The sequence below is a fragment of the Pleurodeles waltl genome, unplaced genomic scaffold (assembly GCF_031143425.1).
Source record: "Pleurodeles waltl isolate 20211129_DDA unplaced genomic scaffold, aPleWal1.hap1.20221129 scaffold_58, whole genome shotgun sequence".
Classification (NCBI taxonomy): domain Eukaryota; kingdom Metazoa; phylum Chordata; class Amphibia; order Caudata; family Salamandridae; genus Pleurodeles; species Pleurodeles waltl.
Window position 1 is genome coordinate 2081675 of NW_027150290.1, and position 24779 is coordinate 2106453.

The 24779-nt window shown below is 47.5% G+C and overlaps 1 pseudogene; it reads left to right on the forward strand.

Moving 5' to 3' along the window:
* LOC138278789 (zinc finger protein 84-like) overlaps positions 1–24779 on the forward strand; it is a 113891-nt pseudogene that overhangs the window by 1422 nt on the left and 87690 nt on the right.

A 24779-nucleotide genomic window follows, 5' to 3' on the forward strand; every position in this document is an offset into this window, starting at 1 on the left:
TAATTTCAGCAACAACTCACCACATCATTCTCTAGTCTTTGTGCCACTAAAGATAAGGCCAACCATATGTAAACCATTCTTGGCCGCACCGTAGATACTTCTAATGACTTCTGCACCAAGGGGACACAAGCAAGTATTGTAAAGATCCACCTTAGTGGCCTCTCTCCATTTCCTTATTGCTACAAATGGAACCTGCTTCCCATCTAATGAGAAAGTTTCACAAGCTTTAGAATCACACCAGATACATCCAAGAGAGTCTCACAGATAATCTGTGCTGTACATTTGTAGAACTACTAAAGTACTCTAAATGCTACTCACAAACCTGCGTGCGGACGTTCTTCTTCTGCCATCTTTTTGCTGTATGAAGTTATGGGAAATACGTATGAAAAGGGGAGGGGCTAAGGAAAGAGTAAGGAGGCGTTTAGGGAGGAATTTCGAAAAGACAAACACTCACCCACAAAAGAGTAAGCCCATTTCTATTTACAAGCTACACTTCTAAAGGTACTACAGCTATAATGTACCTAAAACACTTGCAAACGTACTCCAGCTCAGAAATGGAGTAAATCCAACATCACGCATGGCCATTCACTGGAACTGCGACACTGTCTCATAAATAATGGTAGCAGGGACGTAAAATAAACCCCCCATAGGAAATAATGTTAAATTACATATTTTAAACTAGTTAAAAAGCTAAACAGTGAAATTTAATGCCAAAAAATTACCTAAAAATAAAATATTTTATTATTTTTAAATGTTTTAATAACATGTTTTAATTTAAACAGTTATATAACATTCATTTTTAGTAAAGTATAATTAAATGTGTTATAATTCATTCTTACATCACATGTAATAATTATTAATACATAATAGAAAGGTTCCTTTAGGTAGGAAACTTAGGTTTCTGCCCAACGGGAAAGTGGTGGCAGCATTGTCGCCGCCTCATAATCGAGCCGTCTGCAGTGCTGCCGCCCACAGGGGGCACCAGCAACCTTGCAATGCTCACTGTCTGCTCATAACCGAGCCGGCAGCAGTGCTGCCGCCCACAGGTGGCACCAGCACCTTTGCAATGCTCAGCTGCCGCCCACAGGGGGCACCAGCACCCTCGCAATGCCCAGTCTGCACATAATCGAGCCAGCGGCAGTGCTGCCACCCACAGGGGGCACCCTCGCAATGTTCAGTCTGCTGCACATACAGTGAGCATTGCAAGGGTGCTGGGCAGGGCACTGCCCATGCGAAGTGAATGGACAGAGCAGGGGTCCCCCTGTGGCCCCCTGCACCTGGTCTCTGCCAGCCTTTTCATGGCGGTGAAACCATCATGAAAATTCACTGCCATGAAAAAGCTGGGAGAGAACCAGGTCGTAATCAGCAAGGCAGCACTGCATGCATCGCGACCCTGGCTGATAGCGACCTGCACCCGGTGTCAACCCATCGGGATCATCGATCCCGGCATTACCCTGGAGGTCTGACCGTCAGGGTCATAATGTGGCGGTCTGACCTCCACAGCAGCAGCGGTCCTGACTGCCACTGCGAGTCTGGCGGTCTAATGACTGCCAGACTCATAATCAGGCCCTTAACCTTTACCTTTTGATTAACAAATACACACTAGTGAGGAAAGAGTTAATTCGCCTGCCCTTCATGGACCTCGGCACAGTCTTTGACACAGTAGATAGTTATGGGCTGTGTTTGGGAGATGGGGTAGTTAGCACCCTTGTAATTTTTCTGTTTGATTTGCATGTCTGGCTGGAAGCCTCAGTGAGGTTTGTCCCCAGTGGGGAATGCACCATGCACTTTTCTTTGGGGAGAGGTGTCCACCAGGGCTGTATTTTAGCCCCTTTACTTTTTATTGTATACACTCATCAGTTAGAGTAGTTTTTAATAACCCATTGCAAGGATGTTTCAAGGGTCGGGAAATGGCAGGTCCATACCTTACTGTACACAGACGGCAGTTCTCATAGCGCATACAGCCAATGGTTTCCAGCTTTTGATAGATTGTTTTTATTGATTTTTATGGACAAATTGGGCCAGACAACAAATTTGACAAAGACATATACAATGGAACGTGGGCCGAAAAATGTGAAAACCAAAACCCATTTAGTTAAAGGGCAGCCTACCAGTGACACTGCTAAGTTCTGCTACTTACGCATTTGGTTAGATCGCAAAATTAATTGGGAACCTCTGTTGAGTGCTCACTTGCAATCCTTTAGTAGGGTAGCCCATAACATTGACACCTTCTCAAGACGGCTTGGCAGGCCCCATGTTATATCTATAGTGGACCTTTACAACACCAAAAGCGTACCCATGGTGTCATTTGGCTGTGAGATTTGGGACTATAAGTAATGCCACCCCATCCAAGTAGCCAAAAATACATTTTTCAGGAGAGTCTTGAGGCTACCCCTCTGTTCCTGCAGAGATCATGCATGAAGTGCTGGGTGCAGGATGTATTTCCGATTATATTCAAATGTGCCTTGTGTTATTGTGGTTCTCTGGCTAAAAAATGACTTGGATTTCAATAGAGAGATTCTGAAAGACTGTCTAAGGCTTGACTGTTGCCTTTGTATACTTTGATGCAATATATTAAAGGGCTTTTAGGAGATCCTGGCAGATCTGATCTGTTTCTGAGCCCAGAATTAATTCCTAAAGCTGATGCCTTGTGGGCTAAGGATGCATTTTGGGCTTCTGCACATAAGAAAAGGGTGGATTGTTCTTTGTGTAAAAGCTCATGCAGGCATTATGCAAGGATTAGAACCATAAGTGAAACAGAACTGTATTTGGCACTGGGCATGTTTTGCACAGGCAACTTTTAACTTATTTTCATTTAAACCTACTCCCTCAGCTTAAATTTGGTTGGCACAATCCATCGCAACCAACAATTTGCACATGTGAAATGGCTGTTGCATTAGACACTTTACATATTGTCCTTATCTGCCCTAAATTTGCAAATTTGCGTTACAAGTACATACGTCCTCTCTTGTTGCCACTGAAGTTTAATCAAGTGAGGCATGCTTTACTGCACCTTCAAGTTTTAGATAATCATACTCTTTGCCTTTATGTATTTTGGTTCTGCGCACAGATGTTCCATTATTTCCAAATAAATTTGCTGCATTGTTTTTAGATCTCCTTAATGAATTGTTTATTTTATGTGCTTTTATGAATTACTATGCTAAATCGAATATATAAAATTTGACTTGACTTGAATAAAACATTTTTTAAGATTTGTTTAAAATACTCACTGAAATTATAATCATGGTATTTTCTAATTATGTACTCAGAGCTACTAAATTACCTTACACACCTCTGTTGAGAGGGGACACACCCTTACAAAAAGTTGTGTATAGAATTCATTGAATTTATTTTAATCACATGATCAACATATTGTATCATGAAATAATTATTTTCTAAATACATGTAATTTTGTAAAATTCTTTTGAATTTATATGTACATTTAAAATGCAAAATAAATTATTTGAATTTATCTTTATTTCCTGTGGGGTTCTATTTTTAAGTCTCTGCCTCCATTATTTTCTAAGGGAGGGTTTTGCATTGTCAGTGGGTGGCGATGTGTGATACTGCACTTTCTACTGCTCCATTTTGGCTGCAATAAGTTAAGTTTGCAAATGATGTTCCACCTCTGGTTCAGGGGGTGACGTCTATACTTTTGAATAACTTTACATTTGTAGTGGTGAATAGCTAAACGTATAAATGTTACTCCAAGAGCATCTTTGCTTGTAAAGATCACTCACAGGTGTAAGACATTTGTGAATAGTCCTCAAGGTCTCCAACTCAACCTGAGTTTTACATTCTTGTGCTTAAGCTAAAGTGGACGTGGGTACTTGGCTGTTAGATCAAATGGGACAATCCTGCGAGAACACCAGAGCACTTGTCCGATGTGTTAGTTTGACACCAAATATCTTGAAGTAATTTTCCTGGACTTGCTACATCACTGGGCCTCCTGAGAGCCTCTTGTAGCAGCGATCTGATATTGCAGTAATTTTCCTGGACTTGCTACATCACTGGGCCCCCTGAGAGCCTCTTGTAGCAGCGATCTGATATTGCAGTAATTTTCCTGGACTTGCTACATCACTGGGCCTCCTGAGAGCATCTCGTAACAGCGATCTGATATTGCAGTAGTAGGATCAGGTAATTTCTCCATGTTATTAACAAGTGAGGGTTGCCCCAATGCTTTTATATTTTCATGGTTTGCTTTTATATTTTCCCATCTCCTTTACCTAATTTTGCTGTGTTTAGCACGACATTGGTGCTGAAATGTAATTTGCTGTTAACTGGTTCTGAGGTTTTCTTATTCTTCATGTGCATTGTTATTGGATGAACAGTTCTTAACCTCGCTGTACGGCTAAAATGTAAGCACCGAGAGCCCAAACCCTGACACTTCAGCACCTTGATCTGCCTTTATTGGTTTTCTACCTTTCCACTTGGATAACTGAGATTTGTTTTTGAATCTCTGATCGACCTCTGAACCTGCTGTGTTACATCTTAACAGTTACAAGTTTCATGCTCAAACTGCCAGCGTGAGCTCCGGTATGATGCTTGTTCTCACACCACATTCTGTGCTTTGGTTCTGATCATCATCCTTGAACCATCTCCATAACTTTGAAGCTCCCAGGACTTTGCACCTGTTGCAACTGCCTGAAGTTTGATGCATTTTGATGGCCATACTTTCAGGTTCGACTTAATGACCCAACTCAATTTTGTGGGGGTTTTGCACTTCAAAGCCACCTCTGTCCAGCTCATCACCTTCTGAGACTTATTCTGCCCAAAACCTTGAATCAAATTCCAGTGTTAATTATCATTGGAGACTAGACTTACCAGTGCCCCACTGAGCCTGGCTAGCAAGGCCAGCTACTGTTTTGTACACGGCTTCAACACAGTGGTTTGGCTTTTTAAAAATGTATTTACCTTTTTCTTTTGGTTTTACGTTCATGACTAGCAGTATCCTTTATGTCCTTTAGGACAGCTCTTTTGCTAATTAATACTCCTTAAAACAGACCTCCTTTAGATTTTGCTTCTGAGTAATTATTAAATAGTCTTGTTTATCTAAACTTGGTTTGAATCTTGAAGTTCTTTGTCTCTTCTTTCTACACTGTATTGAAATTTCTGACTTCCATTTTGTTTTTCTTTACCTTCGAGTGTGCCCTAGGCCTTACTGCTGAAGCCACGTTACCAAAGGTGAGCTAAGGACACTTTAGCGAAAGACACATTTACCTTTGCTGACAGAAGGCTGTGAAAAAGCAAGGCAGGTTGATTACAGTAAGCAGTAGGGGTGGGCAGAATTGGAGGAATTTAGTAATTCTGTGTTACTCAAGAAAAGAGGGGCCAGATGTACGAAGCATTTTTCTAGTCGCAAAGTGGCCGATTCGCAGAATCGGCACCTTTGCAACTAGAAAAATGCTTTTTGGGATGTACAAAGCCCAAACTGCGATTTGATTCGGTTGCTTGTTACCGAATCGCAGTTTGGGTTTTGCGATTCAGTATTAGGAAGGGGCGTGTCAAGGGCGTCCCTTCCTAATACCGAATCTACATGGTATGTATGATTGTTTTGTGACTGCGAATGCGGTCGCAAAACAATTGCAGTTAGCACCAATTTCAAACTGGTGCTAACCCATTCACAAAAGGTAAGGGGTCCCCATGGGACCCCTTCCCCTTAGTGAATGCATGCGAAAACATTTTTTCAGAGCAGGCAGTGGACCCACGGACCACTGCCTGCTCTGAAAAAATGAAAAGAAAACCTTTCATAAAGGAAAACGGGATGCATTTCAAAAAGAAAAATACTGCTTTATTTTAAAAGCAGTCACTGACATGGTGGTCTGCTGACACCAGCATCCCTGTGAGTGCCGCCATTACCAATAGGGTCGCAAATTGCGACCTACCTCATGAATATTCATGAGGTAGGTCATTTGCGACCCCATTGCGAATCGCAGACAGTGTCATTGACACTATTGTACATCCAGTTTTGCTTGTCGAAGTACATCAGGGAGAACTGCCAGTGAAAGCGTACCATGCGTATTAGTGTATATGCACGCAAAGATGCTTTCCCAGGAGTTACACTCTTGTACCAGAGGCACTTTCCAGGAGCTAGGCACATAGGAGATCATTTGGACATTGGCGGTGACTGTTAAAGTGGCGGTAATACCGCCAACAGGCTGGCGGTAATTACCGCCAAATTAAGATCATGGCGGTGATAACTCCCATAGACAGCCAATATACCAAACCATCCGCCAGGGCGTTAACACCACTCACCACGGCGGTAGGCATCAACAGGTAGGCGGAAGACAAGATACCGCCCACTATATCATGACACAGCAAACCTCCACGATTTCCATCAAAAGCCTGGCGGAACCAGAACATAGAAGACCAAAGACTCACCAACAGAGATACAGAGAAGATCAACGGTGCCATGGAACCGGAACTTCTAGTCTTCCCGATGCTCTTCTACGCCATGCACCCCACCTGGAACACCAACGAAGACGACGATGGTGAATACAGCTGCCTAGCACACAAGGGAGGGAGGGAGGAAAAGGAGAGTGACACACACACACACATACGCACAACTATAACACAACGTGTTTGGGGAACTCTTGGAGCGGGCCCCTCTGGCCCGTTTCACAGGTAAGTAGGTCACCGATTTGGTGATCAAATTGTAGGCATGGAAAGTGGTAGTGACGTTCGAGTGTTCAGAGATGGGTGGGGGAGTTCTGTTTACAGACTAGGTGGTCCCACACTCGGTATAGTGTCATGCTTCATCATTTGACCATCTACCCCCAACCAGGTAAGATGATACCACCAGGGCAGACTCAGCCTCGTTGTTAAAATAACTCTGAGGGAGTGCTGAAATTGTATCTTTCTGGATAAAGCGGGGATCCAGTTGAAGGGGAATGCTAAAATTACCTCACAAATCACCCTTATAGTTTAATATTTTAATGACGGTGTTTGATGGTAAGATTAAAAACAAATTGAGACACTTTTTAACATAGTGGTTCACGGTGTCATCCAAAATTATATGGCCAACATGTTTCTGCCCTCTCATATAGCCGAAATGGTCAGGGGCATTCGTCAGGGCCTAGGATCCCTCCTGTAGATGGGGGTAGCTGGCTCAGCTAAAACGTGAGCACATGCATTGAAATGCACACAGGGTCTACCTGTTCAAGGTATCTGAGGAAGGCCTAATAAGGAGAAAAAAGTGAATTAAAATACCAAAACGTGAACACAGTGTATGTGAGAACTCACTACAAATCACTGCACACTAGTGTGTAAAAACCATGCTGTGGGTCACACAAACAACCATGCAAAGCTATCTGAAAAACAGTACTCGGCTTGTGGTAAAGCCCTAAGTAATACACACACAGTGCAGGGTCTCTAACCCTATGGTGTAAAGGCAAATTGCCTCAGGTCTGTGAACAAGGGGAGGGAGTTGCCCCTTGTAGTCACACTCTGTGGAGGAACAAGGGTTCGGATCAGGGAGGAATGGTAGAAGGAAGAGGTAGTAATACTCAAAGAAAGTGACAGTCCTTTACTGTATAACTCGTACATATCCTGCTCCTATAACTGCATACAGAAAATCACCACAACAAATGTCATTCTTTAAATTACCTGTCATAAAACATTGTCAAGAGTGGCTTAAAAAGTATTCCCTCCTGTTAGAAATGCATCTCCAACTTTGGAGGTAAATCTGGTACTGGCAGAATGAACGGCTTCTACTTTTGAACATAGGGCTACTTTGCAGGATCGTTCATTCATGGAAAATGTCTTCTGAATATGCATTCACTTCAGCTAGACGAGGCAGTGAGTTCCATGCTTTATTGTCAATAGAAATCTCACTGTTTGTCATTCAAGTAGGGTGGGTTTAAGAACACATCCTTCATTCCTGACTAAAGTTGTCTCAGATTTTTACATCAGTCAGACCATTATATTTTTTCCCAATCCTCTACACCAGCAGAGAGGGCTTTTCATTAGTTATATATCAGAAGGGATCTTGTTTTTTTGTTAGATAAAACCAAGGACATCAGAAATACAAATCAACTCTTTATAAACTGTGGCCATATAAGACAAGGATTGGCTACTTCTAAACAATCTACATCCAGTGGCATGCATGTCATTATGGTACTGCTGTTCCAACAAACCAACTATTGCCAGGCAAACCCAGAGCTCATAGAAGAGAAAAAGCAGGTAACACTTCAGAAATGTTTCTACTGCAGAAATCTGTAGAGCTGCAGCATGGAAATCTATTAACACATTTGCCAAACACTATTGCTTAGAGTCTGATACTCTCAGCAGAAGCTAGAGTAGGTCAGGCAACTCTTCAAAACCTTATCAAATAAGGATCGTTACTGTTGTTTCTGCTGGACTATAATTTACCAAGCGCTTCGTTGGTGAGTTAGCTTCCTTTTCTATTCTAGAATTTATGACTGCCAATAAAGCTCCTACAATGAGGAAGAAAAGCTACGCAGCTGTAGGCCTGGTTCAGTGTCATGGGAATGTTTCATGAATCAATAAATGACCTGCCCTTCTCAGCGACTGCTATTCTAAAGGAGGGGTGTGGGTGCGCCTCTATATACATATGTACATAAGTATCTCTACTTTACATTTAGCCTTAAAAAGAACTGGGTATGGAAGGTAACTGCCACTACTGCGTTTCGTGGGCAGAGCAGAGGTGTCACTCATGCTCTTCAATCAATCAGGAATTTGTAAAGCGCACTACTCACCCACGAGGGTGTCCTGGCGCTGAGGAGAGGGGGAGAGGTGCTGCTACAGCTGGAACAGCCAGGTCTTGAGAAGTTTCCTGAAGGTAAGGAGGTCTTTGGTCTGGCACAGGTGGGTGGGAAGAGTGTTCCACATTTTGGCGGCGAGGTGCGAGAATGATCTACCGCCGGTTGTAGTTCTGCGGACACGTGGGACGTCTTTGAGGGCGAGGTCGGTGGAGCAGAGATGTCGGGTCGGGCTGTAGAAGGAGAGCTGCCTGTTGAGGTATTCTGGTCCTGTCGTAGTTTGGACTCTTGCTCTGGGCAAGACTGCTGGTTCGAGGGTGACAATACTTATGTTTGTAGATGACTATGCCTATCCTTCAACAAGTGGCAACTGTAGTCCCAACCCTTCATCTCACTAGCAGTACCTCACCAAAAACCCAAACAGTTAAAGGTGATTTGTGGCAGCCTTTACGCATGGACTCAGAAGTATGACATCTCAGGGAATGTCGTGATTAAACGGAGATTACCCCTTTCTCACAGATATATCATGTCTCTCCCTCCCGCCTCCCAGCGGCTCCTCCTCCCTTCTTAATGGCGGTCGCTGCGCGTCGAGGGTGAGCAACCTCTGACCTACCTTTGGTCTGGAGCTCGCTCCCCCACGATCGCAGCACCACCTAGCTGTATCCATGTCCCTGACCCCCGCCCACGCTGGTGTTCGCGTGTTCGAGGCCCTCCTCCACCCGCAGGCACCCGCCTGCGCCTCATCCCTGGTGTCTAGTGGGCTTCTGGTAAGCGTCGCTAGACTTCTGCTTTTGTACCTTTTGTTTTTTGTGCTTTGTTTCATTGCCTTGTTTTTATTGTGCCGTTTTCCATCTGTTTTGTTCCTCTTTTGTGCCTTTTCTGGCTTTTGTGCCTGTTTTTGCCCCTAGTGCGCTCCCCCGCTCTGGCTCTCTCTGAGCTGCTCACTGTTCCCCTACTGCTGCGTCCCTGCGGCCCGCCCCCCTCGCGCCCCCATTCGCCTCTCCCTCCCGTCTCCCAGCTGCTCCTCCCTCCCTCCTCCCTTCCATCACCAAACTCAGCAGCACCCACGCACTCCCCTCCACGGACTATGTCCTCCTCGGAGACCTCAATTTCCCCCTAGAGAATAACAATGACCCCAACTCCACCACGCTGATCGCCAACCTCGGACTACGACAACTTGTCACCACGCCCACCCACATCGCCGGCCACACGCTTGATCCCATCTTCACCACAAGCGCCCACGTCACCTTCGACCACACCACCGAACTCTACTGGACCGACCACCACTGCATCCACTTCACCTTCAAGAAACAAACCAAGCACCGCCGCACCCAACAACCACCTCGCCGCTGCTGGAGATCTACTAACCAGCACCCTTGCCCAGAAGCCACCTACCGACCCCACCAACCCAGACACCGCCGCTCTCAACCTCAGACAATGGATCACCAACTGTGCCAACTCCCTAGCACCACTCAAGAACCCCCCAAACAACCAAACCTGCAAATAAGCCGCCTGGTTCACCGACGAGCTCCAAGCCTCTAAACGCGACTGCCAGAAACTAAAAAAGAAATGGCTCCACAAACGCACCCCCGACAACCACACAGCCCTCAAAGACGCCTCCCGCAGGTACCACCAACTCATCAGAATAACCAAGAGATCCTCCTTCAAAGACCGCCTGGATAACAACGCACACGACAGCAAAGAGCTCTTCAACATCATGAAAGAACTCTCCAATCCCAGCACCAACGTCAACGACATCCCACCATCTCAAGAACTCTGCGACTCTCTGTCCACCTTCTTCCTCCAGAAAATCACAGACATCCACAACAGCTTCTTCACCACAACCACACCAGACCCCTTCCCCACAAACACCACCGCACCAACCACCTGACTTCCTCGACCAACGCCAAAGACACAGACACTCAAGATCATGAACTCCATCCACTCAGGATCACCGTCTGACCCATGCCCACACCACGTGTTCAACAAAGCCGACGCAATCATCTCCCCCCAACTACGGAAGGTCATCAATATCTCCTTCGAAACAGCAACATTCCGGGAAAGTGGGAAGCACGCCAAAATCCACGCCCTCCTCAAGAAGCTAAAAGCTGACACTAAAGATTCAAAGAACTTCCATCCCATCTCCCTGCTCCTGTTCCCGGAGAAGGTCATGGAAAAAATCACCAACATGCAACTGACCCGCCACCTCGAAGACAACAACATCCTGGACCCTTCCCAGTCCGTGTTCAGACGGAACCACAGCACCGCGACCACCCTTCTAGCTGCCACAGACGACATCAGATGCCAACTGGACAACGGCGAAACATCAGCCCTCATCCTCCTGGACCTATCTGCCGCCTTCGACACAGTCTGCCACCGCACCCTAATAGCTCACCTCCTCGAAGCCGGAATACAAGACAAAGCCCTAGACTGGATCACTTCCTTACTCTACGGCTGAACCCAAAGAGTACGCTTCCCTCCCTTCCGGTCCAAAGCTACCGACATCATCTGCGGCGTACCCCAGGGCTCTTCCTTCAGCCCAACACTGTTCCATATCTACATGGCCCCCCCTCGCACAAGTGGCCCGCCAATTCGACCTCAGCATCACCTCCTACGCAGATGACACCCAGCTCATCCTCTCCCTCACCAAAGACCCGCACACCGCCAAAAGCAACCTCCACGAGGGTATGAAGGCCATCGCCGAATGGATGAGAAACAGCCGTCTGAAGCTGCAATCTGACAAGACGGAGGTCCTCATCCTCGGACCCACCCCCTCAGCCTAGGACAACTCGCAGTGGCCAACCACACTGGGAACCCCACCAACTCCGACCAACCATGCACGCAATCTAGGATTCATCCTCGATGTAGGAGGCTGGACTGGCTTGTAGTGGGTACCAAGAGGTACTTACACCTTGCACCAGGCCCAGGTATCCCTTATTAGTGTAGAGGGGTGTCTAGCAGCTTAGGCTGATAGAAAAGGTAGCTTAGCAGAGCAGCTTAGGCTGAACTAGGAGACGAGTGAAGCTCCTACAGTACCACTAGTGTCACTTGCACAATATCATAAGAAAACACAATACACAGATATACTAAAAATAAAGGTACTTTATTTTTATGACAATATGCCAAAGTATCTCAGTGAGTACCCTCAGTATGATCAAATCAAATCAAATCATTAACATTTATAAAGCGCACTACTCACCCGTGCGGGTCTCAAGGCGCTAGGGGAAAGGGGGGGTTACTGCTGCTCGAAAAGCCAGGTTTTTAGGAGTCTCAGGAATGCGGAGTGGTCCTGAGGCTGGTGGGGAGGGAGTTCCAGGTCTTGGCTGCCAGGAAGGAGAAAGACCTCCCACCCGCCGTGGAGCGGCGGATGCGAGGGACGGCAGCGAGCGCGAGACCAGAGGAACGGAGGAGGCGGGTGGGGACATAGAAGCTGAGGCGTCGGTTGAGGTATTCCGGTCCCTTGTTGTGGAGGGCTTTGTGTGCGTGGGTGAGAAGTCGAAAGGTGATCCTTTTGCTGACTGGGAGCCAATGCAGGTGTCTCAGGTGTGCGGAGATGTGGCTGTTGCGGGGTACGTCGAGGATGAGGCGGGCCGAGGCGTTTTGAATGCGTTGCAGGCGATTTTGGCGGTGGTCCCAGCGTAGAGGGTGTTGCCGTAGTCCAGGCGGCTTGTGACGAGGGCGTGGGTCACTGTTTTTCTAGTGTCGGCGGGGATCCAGCGGAAGATCTTGTGGAGCATGCGGAGGGTGAGGAAGCAAGCGGAGGACACGGCGTTGATTGCTTGGTCATGGTGAGAAGAGGGTCCAAGATGAAGCCAAGGTTGCGGGCGTGGTCTGTGGGGGTCAGTGCGGTGCCGAGGGCCGTGGGCCACCAGGAGTCGTCCCAGGCGGATGGGGTGTTGCCGAGGATGAGGACTTCCGTTTTGTCAGAGTTCAGCTTTAGGCGGCTGAGCCTCATCCAATCTGTGACGTCCTTCATACCTTCTTGTAGGTTGGTCTTGGCGCTGGCGGGGTCCTTGGTGAGGGAGAGTATAAGTTGGGTGTCGTCGGCGTAGGAGGTGATGATGATGTTGTGCTTGCGTACGATGTTGGCGAGGGGCTCATGTAGACATTGAAGAGTGTCGGGCTGAGCGATGAGCCTTGAGGTACGCCGCAGATGATCTCGGTGGGGTCTGAGCGAAACGGAGGGAGGTAAACTCTTTGGGAGCGGTTTGAGAGGAAGGAGGCGATCCAGTCCAGGGCCTGGCCTTGGATCCCGGTGAAGCGGAGGCGGGTGATTAGGGTGCGGTGACAGACGGTGTCGAAGGCAGCCGAGAGGTCGAGGAGGATGAGGGCGACTGTTTCACTGTTGTCCATCAGGGTTCTGATGTCGTCTATGACTGAGATGAGGGCGGTTTCCGTGCTGTGGTTGGTTCGGAATCCGGTTTGTGAAGGGTCGAGCAGGTTGTTGTTTTCCAGGAAGGTGGTCAGCTGTTTGTTGACGGTCTTTTCTATTACCTTGGCTGGGAAAGGCAGGAGAGAGATGGGGCGGAAGTTTTTCAGGTCGCTCGGGTCAGCCGTAGGTTTCTTTAGTAGGGCGTTGACTTCGGCGTGTTTCCAGCATTCGGGGAAGGTAGCAGAAGAAAAAGAAGAGTTGATGACGGCCTGGAGGTGCGGGACGATGATGTCGTCGGCTTTATTAAAGATGAAGTGAGGGCAGGGGTCCGAAGGGGCGCCGGAGTGGATCGAGTTCATGGTGGATTTGGTTTCTTCAGTGTTGATGTGGGTCCAGTTGTTGAGGGTGATGGCCGGGGGTGCGGGTTCGGTGATGTTTGGTTGGGTCTGCTGTCCGAAGCTGTCATGGAGGTCGCTGATCTTGCGATGGAAGAAGGTGGCGAGGGATTCGCACAAATCCTGTGAGGGCGTGACGGCGTTGGCGTTGGGGTTGGAGAACTCCTTGACGATGATGAAAAGTTCTCTGCTGTTGTGGCTGTTTTTGAAGATAGCAAATATACACAAGATATATGTACACAATACCAAAATATGCAGTAATAGCAATAGAAATCAGTGCAAACAATGTATAGTCACAATAGAATGCAATGGCGCACATAGGGATAGGGGCAACACAAACCATAGACTCTAGAAGTGGAATGCGAACCACGAATGGACCCCAAACCTATGTGACCTTGTAGAGGGTCGCTGGGACTGTAAGAAAACAGTGAGGGTTAGAAAAATAGCCCACCCCAAGACCCTGAAAAGTGGGTGCAAAGTGCACCTAAGTTCCCCAAAGAGCACAGAAGTCGTGATAGGGGAATTCTGCAAGGAAGACCAACACCAGCAATGCAACAACTATGGATTTCCTGACGAGAGTACCTGTGGAACAAGGGGACCAAGTCCAAGAGTCACGATCAAGTCAGGAGTGGGCAGATGCCCAGGAAATGCCAGCTGTGGGTGCAAAGAAGCTGCCACCGGATGGTAGAAGCTGTGGATTCTGCAAGAAAGACAAGCGCTAGAAACTTCCCCTTTGGAGGATGGATGTCCCACGTTGTGAAGAGTCGTGCAGGGGTGTTTCCATGCAGAAAGACCGCAAACAAGCCTTGCTAGCTGCAAGGGTCGCAGTTAGGGTTTTTGGATGCTGCTGTGGCCCAGGAGGGACCAGGATGTCGCCAATTGCGTGAGGAGACAGAAGGGGCGTCCAGCAAGACAAAGAGCCCACTCAGAAGCAAGCAGCACCCGGAGAAGTGCTGGAACAGCCACTACGAAGTGAAGTGAACCGGAGCTCACCCGAAGTTGCACAAGAGGGTCCCACGAAGTCGGAGGACAACCCAGGAGGTCGTGCAATGCAGGTTAGAGTGCCGGGGACCCAGGCTTGGCTGTGCACAAAGGAAATCCTGGAAGAGTGCACAGGAGCTGGAGTAGCTGCAAAACACGCGGTTCCCAGCAATGCAGTCTAGCGTGGGGAGGCAAGGACTTACCTCCACCAAACGTGTACTGAAAAATCACTGGACTGTGGGAGTCGCTTGGACAGAGTTGCTGAGTTCAAGGGACCTCGCTCGTCGTGCTGAGAGGAGACCCAGAGGACCGGTGATGCTGTTCTTTGGTGCCTGCGGTTGCAGGGGGAAGATTCCGTCGACCCACGGGAGATTTCTTCGGAGCTTCTAGTGCAGAGAGGAGGCAGACTACCCCCACAGCATGCACCACCAGGAAAACAGTCGAGAAGGCGGCAGGATCAGCGTTACAAGGTCACAGTAGTGGTCTTTGCTACTTTGTTGCAGTTTTGCAGGCTTCCAGCACGGTCAGCAGTCGATTCCTTGGCAGAAGGTGAAGAGAGAGATGCAGAGGAACTCTGATGAGCTCTTGCATTCGTTATCTAAGGAATTCCCCAAAGCAGAGACCCTAAATAGCCAGAAAAGGAGGTTTGGCTACTTAGGAGAGAGGATGGGCTAGCAACACCTGGAGGAGCCTATCAGAAGGAGTCTCTGACGTCACCTGCTGGCACTTGGCACTCAGAGCAGTCCAGTGTGCCAGCAGCACCTCTGTTTTCAAGATGGCAGAGGTCTGGAGCACACTGGAGGAGCTCTGGGCACCTCCCAGGGGAGGTGCAGGTCAGGGGAGTGGTCAATCCCCTTTCCTTTGTCCAGTTTCACGCCAGAGCAGGGCTGGGGGATCCCTGAACCGGTGTAGACTGGCTTATGCAGAAATGGGCACCATCTGTGCATTGGGGTGACAATTCCATGATCCTAGACATGTTACATGGCCATGTTCAGAGTTACCATTGTGACGCTATACATATGTCGTGACATATGTATAGTGCACGCGTGTAATGGTGTCCCCGCACTCACAAAGTCCGGGGAATTTGCCCTGAACAATGTGGGAGCACCTTGGCTAGTGCCAGGGTGCCCACACACTAAGTAAGTTAACACCCAACCTTTACCAGGTAAAGGTTAGACATATAGGTGACTTATAAGTTACTTAAGTGCAGTGGTAAATGGCTGTGAAATAACTTGGACGTTATTTCACTCAGGCTGCACTGGCAGGCCTGTGTAAGAATTGTCAGATCCCTCTATGGGTGGCACAAGAAATGCTGCAGCCCATAGGGATCTCCTGGAACCCCAATACCCTGGGTACCTCAGTACCATATACTAGGGAATTATAAGGGTGTTCCAGTATGCCAATGTAAATTGGTGAAATTGGTCACTAGCCTGTTAGTGACAATTTGGAAGGAAATGAGAGAGCATAACCACTGAGGTTATGGTTAGCAGAGCCTCAGTGAGACAGTTAGGCATCACACAGGGAACACATGCATATAGGTCACAACCTTATGAGCACTGGGGTCCTGACTAGCAGGGTCCCAGTGACACATAACAAACATACTGAAAACATAGGGTTTTCACTATGAGCACTGGGCCCTGGCTAGCAGGATCCCAGTGAGACAGTGAAAACACCCTGACATACACTCACAAACAGGCCAAAAGTGGGGGTAACAAGGCTAGAAAGAGGCACTTTCTCACACAACCCGCCCCCCCCCCCCCAAACGAAGGACAATAAGGCTAACCTTGGCCAGTTGAGACTTTATTGTCTAAGTGGTGATAAGTAGAGACTAGCTCTGCAATAGACTGGTTACTCCCTTTATCATCCACTATACGGTTACTTCCCTGTGGGGATGTAAACCACCCTGTTTGAAGTTTTTTAGCTAAGCAACAATGTGAAGATGTATTTTCAGAGTTTCTATCAGTAAGTTTTAGTTTAGAGCAGTGGGATTTGTCCACTGAACCTATTTCTAGTGATGAGAATGCCAGACAGGGATGCTGTCTCAGAAAAGCCATAGCTGGGCAAAAACTTTGTCCATATGGCTGGAAGAGAGAACAGGGATGCTGTTTCTCTTGAGTTGGAGCAGGGTAGGGATGCTGTCCTATGAGCTCCATACTAGGGCAGGGATGCTGTCCTAAGTGTTGTGAGGCAGTGCAAGGTTTCTGCACTAAAGTTTCTCTGGGAGGGTTGGAGGGATGCTCCATGTTAACTAAAATGGTGCTCTTTTTCTCACCAATGTTCGTTATCCCACAGAGAGGTACTTCCACCTCAGGGAGTACAGCTATGCCAGCTGATGATTCCCTTGGAACAAGTGCCACCCCAGGATAGGTTTCTCCCACCACAGGAATGGTATCCTGAATGGCAGGGTGGTTAGGGGATACAGTGATACCCTTTTTACCTGTTGTTGGAGAGGGATCCTGTGTTTTCAGGCCTTCTCTCCTTTGCTTTTTCATTTCAGTAGAAATGAGGGGGAACAATTCCTCAGGGATACCCAGCATGGCTGCATGGGTATGAAACTCTACATCAGCCCAACCTGAGGCCTCTAGGTCATTACCTAAGAGACAGTCTACAGGTAAGCCAGGTGACACCACCACCTGCTTAGGGCCAATAACTCCACCCCAACTAAACTGAATTATAGCTAAGGGTTGAAACTTAGTGGAGTTATGGACATCAATAATCTTATACTGTTGTCCAATGATGTGTTGTTCAGGATGCACTAGGTTTTCAGTCACCAAAGTGATACTGGCACCTGTGTCCCTGTAGGCCAAGGCCTCAACACAAATTATTGAAACTGTCTGCCTATACTTATCCATTGTAAGGGGACAAGCAGCCAGTGTGGCAAGGCCAATGCCACTAGGTGTGACAGAAACTGTCTTGGGACTGACTACCCCAGTTTCTATGATGGACCCATAAGTGAACCCAACTACACCCTTTGCTTGACTGTTGCCAGCAGTCCCACCACTAGTACCACTACTGCTAGGGGCACTAGAGCTTGATGTATTAGTGGTGGTAGGCTCAGGGGGTTTACCTGGACAGGACTTATCCCCAGGCCTATGGCCTCTGTTTTTACACACAAAGCACCAAGGCTTTTTAATGTGTGTGGGTTGAGAAGAAGAGGAAGAATTTGTTTTATCCCCACCCCCTGAAGAGTGTTTAGGATTTGAAGAAGGATCTTTGGTTTTACCCTTATCCCCATGCTTAACCTGAGATTTCTCACCATCTTTCTTCTTGCCATCCTTGTCACCACCTGTATGAACTTTTCTGTTCACTCTTGTTCTGACCCATTTGTCTGCCTTCTTTCCAAATTCTTGCGGAGAGATCAGATCAGAGTCTACCAGGTACGGGTGTAACAAATCAGACACACAATTATTAAGAATATGCTCTCTCAGGATTAAGTTATACAGGATTTCATAGTCAGAAACTTTACTGCCATATAACCACCCCTCCAAGGCCTTCACTGAATGGTCAACAAAGTCTACCCAGTCTTGTGAAGACTCCTTTTTAGTTTCTCTGAACTTGATCCTGTACTGTTCAGTGGTTAAGCCATAACCATCAAGGAGTGCATTCTTAAGAACTGTAAAATTATTGGCATCACTTTCCTTCTCAGTAAGGAGCCTATCCCTACCATTTCCACTGAAAGATAGCCATAGGATAGCAGCCCACTGCCTTTGAGGGACCTCCTGTACAACACAGGCCCTCTCAAGTGCAGCAGACCACTTGTTAATGTCATTCTCCTCCTTGTAAGGGGGAACTATCTTGTGCAGATTCCTAGAATCATGCTCTTTTGCAGGATGACTATTTGGAATACTGCTGCTGCCACCATGGGGTCCAAACCCCAACCTCTGTCTTTCTTTTTCTAAGTCAAATGCTTCCCTGTTTATTTCCAGCTGTTGCTTTTTAAGCTTCAGCCTGGACTCTTCCACTCTCAATCTATTGAGTTCCCTTTCTAACATTCTGTCTTCAGGGAGGGTGGGTTGGGCATGCCTTGACACAGAATAATGGTGTGAATGAACAGAGTGAGACCTGTCCCTAACAGATGGCACTCTAACATTCTGGCCTACAGAAGTAACACTCCTACTGTGATGAGAAGTAACACTCTTACTGTGATGTGAAGTCACATTAGTACCAGCTATGCTAGGTGGCCTGCTAATGGGCAGGTTGGGAAGGTTTCCTTCTAAATCCTTTGCTAGGGGTGCCCCAGGATCAGATTGGGAACCATCAGCTAATCTCTCAACAGAAGTGCCAACTAAGGTCTTATCTTGTTCAATGAGCATATTATCCAACAGTTCTCTAGAGGGATTCTTCCCTACCCCTAAACCTCTATCAACACAGAGACTCCTTGCTGCCTTCCAGCTAAGGTGGTCATATGCAGTCTTGGACAGATCCAGAGTTTGACCTGTACCAGACATAATAGAAAAAGGTTTAAGGGACAGAAAAAGTTTTCAGAACTTTTTAAAGGACAGAAAAAAACGTATAAAACTTTTTAAGAACTGTTTGAAAGTTTTAGAGGTACTTTTCAGTACTTAGCAAAGAAGTGAGAGGAGAAAAGCAAAACTTTTTGGTTAGGTGTACATACACTGAACTTGTTTTGTATATTTTTCTCTTATGAAAAGTACAATATGACAAAGTGGTAAGTAGTTGCAAAGTACGTATCCCACCGCTGCACAACCAATGTAGGAGGCTGGACTGACTTGTAGTGGGTACCAAGAGGTACTTACACCTTGCACCAGGCCTAGGTATCCCTTATTAGTGTAGAGGGGTGTCTAGCAGCTTAGGCTGATAGAAAAGGTAGCTTAGCAGAGCAGCTTAGGCTGAACTAGGAGACGAGTGAAGCTCCTACAGTACCACTAGTGTCACTTGCACAATATCATAAGAAAACACAATTCACAGATATACTAAAAATAAAGGTACTTTATTTTTATGACAATATGCCAAAGTATCTCAGTGAGTACCCTCAGTATGAAGATAGCAAATATACACAAGATATATGTACACAATACCAAAATATGCAGTAATAGCAATAGAAAACAGTGCAAACAATGTATAGTCACAATAGAATGCATTGGGGGCACATAGGGATAGGGGCAACACAAACCATATACTCTAGAAGTGGAATGCCAACCACGAATGGACCCCAAACATATGTGACCTTGTAGAGGGTCGCTGGGACTGTAAGAAAACAGTGAGGGTTAGAAAAATAGCCCACCCCAAGACCCTGAAAAGTGGGTGCAAAGTGCACCTAAGTTCCCCAAAGAGCACAGAAGTCGTGATAGGGGAATTCTGCAAGGAAGACCAACACCAGCAATGCAACAACAATGGATTTCCTGACGAGAGTACCTGTGGAACAAGGGGACCAAGTCCAAGAGTCACGATCAAGTCGGGAGTGGGCAGATGCCCAGGAAATGCCAGCTGTGGGTGCAAAGAAGCTGCCACCGGATGGTAGAAGCTGTGGATTCTGCAAGAAAAACAAGGGCTAGAAACTTCCCCTTTGGAGGATGGATGTCCCACGTTGTGAAGAGTCGTGCAGGGGTGTTTCCATGCAGAAAGACCGCAAACAAGCCTTGCTAGCTGCAAGGGTCGCGGTTAGGGTTTTTGGATGCTGCTGTGGCCCAGGAGGGACCAGGATGTCGCCAATTGCGTGAGGAGACAGAGGGGGCGTCCAGCAAGACAAAGAGCCCACTCAGAAGCAAGCAGCACCCGGAGACGTGCTGGAACAGGCACTACGAAGTGAAGTGAACCGGAGCTCACCCGAAGTTGCACAAGAGGGTCCCACGAAGTCGGAGGACAACCCAGGAGGTTGTGCAATGCAGGTTAGAGTGCCGGGGACCCAGGTTTGGCTGTGCACAAAGGAAATCCTGGAAGAGTGCACAGGAGCCGGAGTAGCTGCAAAACACGCGGTTCCCAGCAATGCAGTCTAGCGTGGGGAGACAAGGACTTACCTCCACCAAACTTGGACTGAAGAGTCACTGGACTGTGGGAGTCACTTGGACAGAGTTGCTGAGTTCAAGGGACCTCGCTCGTCGTGCTGAGAGGAGACCCAGAGGACCGGTGATGCAGTTCTTTGGTGCCTGCGGTTGCAGGGGGAAGATTCCGTCGACCCACGGGAGATTTCTTCGGAGCTTCTTGTGCAGAGAGGAGGCAGACTACCCCCACAGCATGCACCACCAGGAAAACAGTCGAGAAGGCGTTAGGATCAGCGTTACAAGGTCGCAGTAGTCGTCTTTGCTACTTTGTTGCAGTTTTGCAGGCTTCCAGCGCGGTCAGCAGTCGATTCCTTGGCAGAAGGTGAAGAGAGAGATGCAGAGGAACTCTGATGAGCTCTTGCATTCGTTATCTAAGGAATTCCCCAAATCAGAGACCCTAAATAGCCAGAAAAGGAGGTTTGGCTACTTAGGAGAGAGGATGGGCTAGCAACACCTGGAGGAGCCTATCAGAAGGAGTCTCTGACGTCACCTGCTGGCACTGGCCACTCAGAGCAGTCCAGTGTGCCGCAGCACCTCTGTTTCCAAGATGGCAGAGGTCTGGAGCACACTGGAGGAGCTCTGGGCACCTCCCAGGGGAGGTGCAGGTCAGGGGAGTGGTCACTCCCCTTTCCTTTGTCCAGTTTCGCGCCAGAGCAGGGCTGGGGGATCCCTGAACCGGTGTAAACTGGGTTATGCAGAAATGGGCACCATCTGTGCCCATGAAAGCATTTCCAGAGGATGGGGGAGGCTACTCCTCCCAAGCCCTAACACCTTTTTCCAAAGGGAGAGGGTGTAACACCCTCTCTCTGAGGAAGTCCTTTGTTCTGCCTTCCTGGGCCAAGCCTGGCTGGACCCCAGGAGGGCAGAAACCTGTCTGAGGGGTTGGCAGCAGCAGCAGCTGCAGTGAGACCCCGGGAAAGGTTGTTTGGCAGTACCCGGTTCTGAGCTAGAGACTTGGGGGATCATGGAATTGTCTCCCCAATGCCAGAATGGCATTGGGATGACAATTCCATGATCCTAGACATGTTACATGGCCATGTTCGGAGTTACCATTGTGACGCTATACATATGTTGTGACATATGTATAGTGCACGCGTGTAATGTCGTCCCCGCACTCACAAAGTCCGGGGAATTTGCCCTGAACAATGTGGGAGCACCTTGGCTAGTGCCAGGGTGCCCACACACTAAGTAACTTAGCACCCAACCTTTACCAGGTAAAGGTTAGACATATAGGTGACTTATAAGTTACTTAAGTGCAGTGGTAAATGGCTGTGAAATAACGTGGACGTTATTTCACTCAGGCTGCACTGGCAGGCCTGTGTAAGAATTGTCAGATCTCCCTATGGGTGGCACAAGAAATGCTGCAGCCCATAGGGATCTCCTGGAACCCCAATACCCTGGGTACCTCAGTACCATATACTAGGGAATTATAAGGGTGTTCCAGTATGCCAATGTAAATTGGTGAAACTGGTCACTAGCCTGTTAGTGACAATTTGGAAGGAAATTAGAGAGCATAACCACTGAGGTTCTGGTTAGCAGAGCCTCAGTGAGACAGTTAGGCATCACACAGGGAACACATACATATAGGTCACAACCTTATGAGCACTTGGGTCCTGACTAGCAGGGTCCCAGTGACACATAACAAACATACTGAAAACATAGGGTTTTCACTATGAGCACTGGGCCCTGGCTAGCAGGATCCCAGTGAGACAGTGAAAACACCCTGACATACACTCACAAACAGGCCAAAAGTGGGGGTAACAAGGCTAGAAAGAGGCACTTTCTCACACTCGACTCCTCCCTCTCCATGTCCAAACAGGTCAACGCAGTCTCCTCCTCCTGCTACAATACCCTCTGCAAGCTCCGAAGGATCTACTCCCGACTGAAACAAGAAGAACCGTGACACAGGCCCTCGTCAGCAGCAGGCTAGACTACGGCAACGCACTCTACACAGGCATCCCGGCCAAACACCTGCAACGTCTCCAGCGCATCCAAAATGCCTCAGTCCGACTGATCCTCAACGTACCTCGCCGCAACCACATTTCCCACCACCTGAGAGACCTTCACTGGCTCCCCGTAGACAAGAGGATCACATTCAAGCTACTCGCCCACACACACAAGGCCCTCCACAACACCGGATCTGCCTACCTGAACAACAGACTCAGGTTCTACACCCCCACCCGCCAGCTCCGCTCCTCGATCCTCGCCCTCGCCGTCCCCCCCCGCATCCAGCGAAAGACCTCCTGAGGCAGATCCTTCACCTACCTTGCCGCCAAGACCTGGAACTCCCTCCTGACCAACCTACGCCAGACCCAAGACCTACTCGCCTTCAGAAGACTCCTCAAGTCTTGGCTCTTCGATCAGTAGCAGCACTCCCTCCCCCCCCCCATTTCCCCCAATGCCTTGAAACCCTCACGGGTATGTAGTGCGCTTTATAAATTGATTGATTGATTGGATTGTATCTCGGCTGATGATCTCGCAATCTGGAGAACATACGTCTCTCTAGCAGATGTCAAAACGACCTGCTTCTGAAACAGTAGCACCTTTAGCCTGCTCAGCTTGTCATAATTTACATTAATAGTATCAATGTGAGGCCACATTTCTGATACCTTTATCTCTCATGTGGGGGGGAATAAAACATGTACACAACACGTAACGACCTTAGAGACCAAAATTGGGTAGGCAATTCCCGGTCGCATACCGCAACAGCTTTGATCGCTCAGCACCACATAACTGCCATTGGAAAGTACACGAAATGCTGGTCAAATCAAAGAGACGGGAGTACCCTTCAGGAAACAGGCCAAGTTCACGACCCCCGCATTGCAATGGCTGTGAAGGGACACCTGCTTGCAGATCATTGAATGACTAACAGTAATCTCAAATTTGCTTCCGCTAAGAAAGATCTATGTTTCGCCGTTCAGACATTTATAATCAAAGTTCAACTCCCACTCTTCCTTTATATAGCTATCCCCCAGACGCTCATACCTGCCTATGGCAAGATGTTTCAGGCATCTCGAAAAACGAAAGGTGGTTATGGGCAGATTCATGATGCCATGTAGGAGCCAGACAGTCGAAGGACTCTCTTCAATCGTAAAAGGCAACTTTTCTAATCTCTCCATATGAAGCATGGTGAAACTCGCCATTGTCTGTTGTTTCCTAGATAAATTAAAAGCAGTGAATAATTCACTACCGTTAACGTACCTCCATAGAATACGGCCATTTTTTAATGTTTGTAACGTCCAACCAAGCTGCATAATAGAACGCAGCTGACTTTGGCCATGATATAAACGGGACATGTCTGTCTGAATGATATCTATCGTAGACGACAAAATGTTTGTTAGTGAATAAATTCTGTTGGACAGGGTGTTCATGCTGTTATCGACAACCGCCAAAGCCCTTTCTAAGTTTTCCTAATCTATCTGCCTTATACGTGCAGCAGCTTCTATCTGAGAAAGTTTCCATATCCCATTATACATTGCATAGATATATCTTTTAGAGCGCTGTTTCCTAGGACCTAACAAGAAGTCCTGCAAGTCTATATCTTCAGAAAGTGTGTTAAGGTGTTCTTTAGCTGCGGCTAACGTGTTAGACTGTACCCATTGTTGACACAGTTTATCCACACTGTATGTAGTAACTATCCCCGTGTGTTGACCTGAGATAAAGCGAGGATCTGGCCAGCTAATCTTTAAACCCCCTGAGGAATTTAAAAAACGCGCCTGACATCCATTGGTATTGGCCAAACTAACCACCCGCCAGGACTGTAAAGTGAAGAATTATAGGTACCAGCATGAATGAATCTTTGCATCTAGCTCTTCTTCGGTGTTATTCAGAAAGAATTGCCAATCATTAAACGTAGCCGTGTGGGGATACTGGGCGTGTTCATTTATTTTATCTTTGCTAACCCTAGGCAGGACGTCTGTTGAACAGTGTCATTTAAAAAAAAAAAATTGTACAGGAATCAGGCATGCTCTGAACAGGGCTTCCCCTACCCTGTATTTGCCAATGTGTGTTCCCCATACACTCTTTAAATCAATATTGTTCTTCCAGCGATCGTAAACTTCAATGGCAAGACGGGAAACAAAGGAACCTGAATATATCAGTTTTGTTTCTGTTAGCAAAATTTTCCTAATTTTTGATGGTGGTAATTTAAAAAAATATGACTCGGAATTTCGTGTGTCATGCCCAGTAAAATAAGTGAATTTCTCTAAATAACTTTTCCCACTGGTGGTGTCGAACAATGTTCTCACTGTGTGTAATTAAGTAATGGTCTATGTCTAGTAGCAAGATGCAGGTAGTAATGTCCCCAATT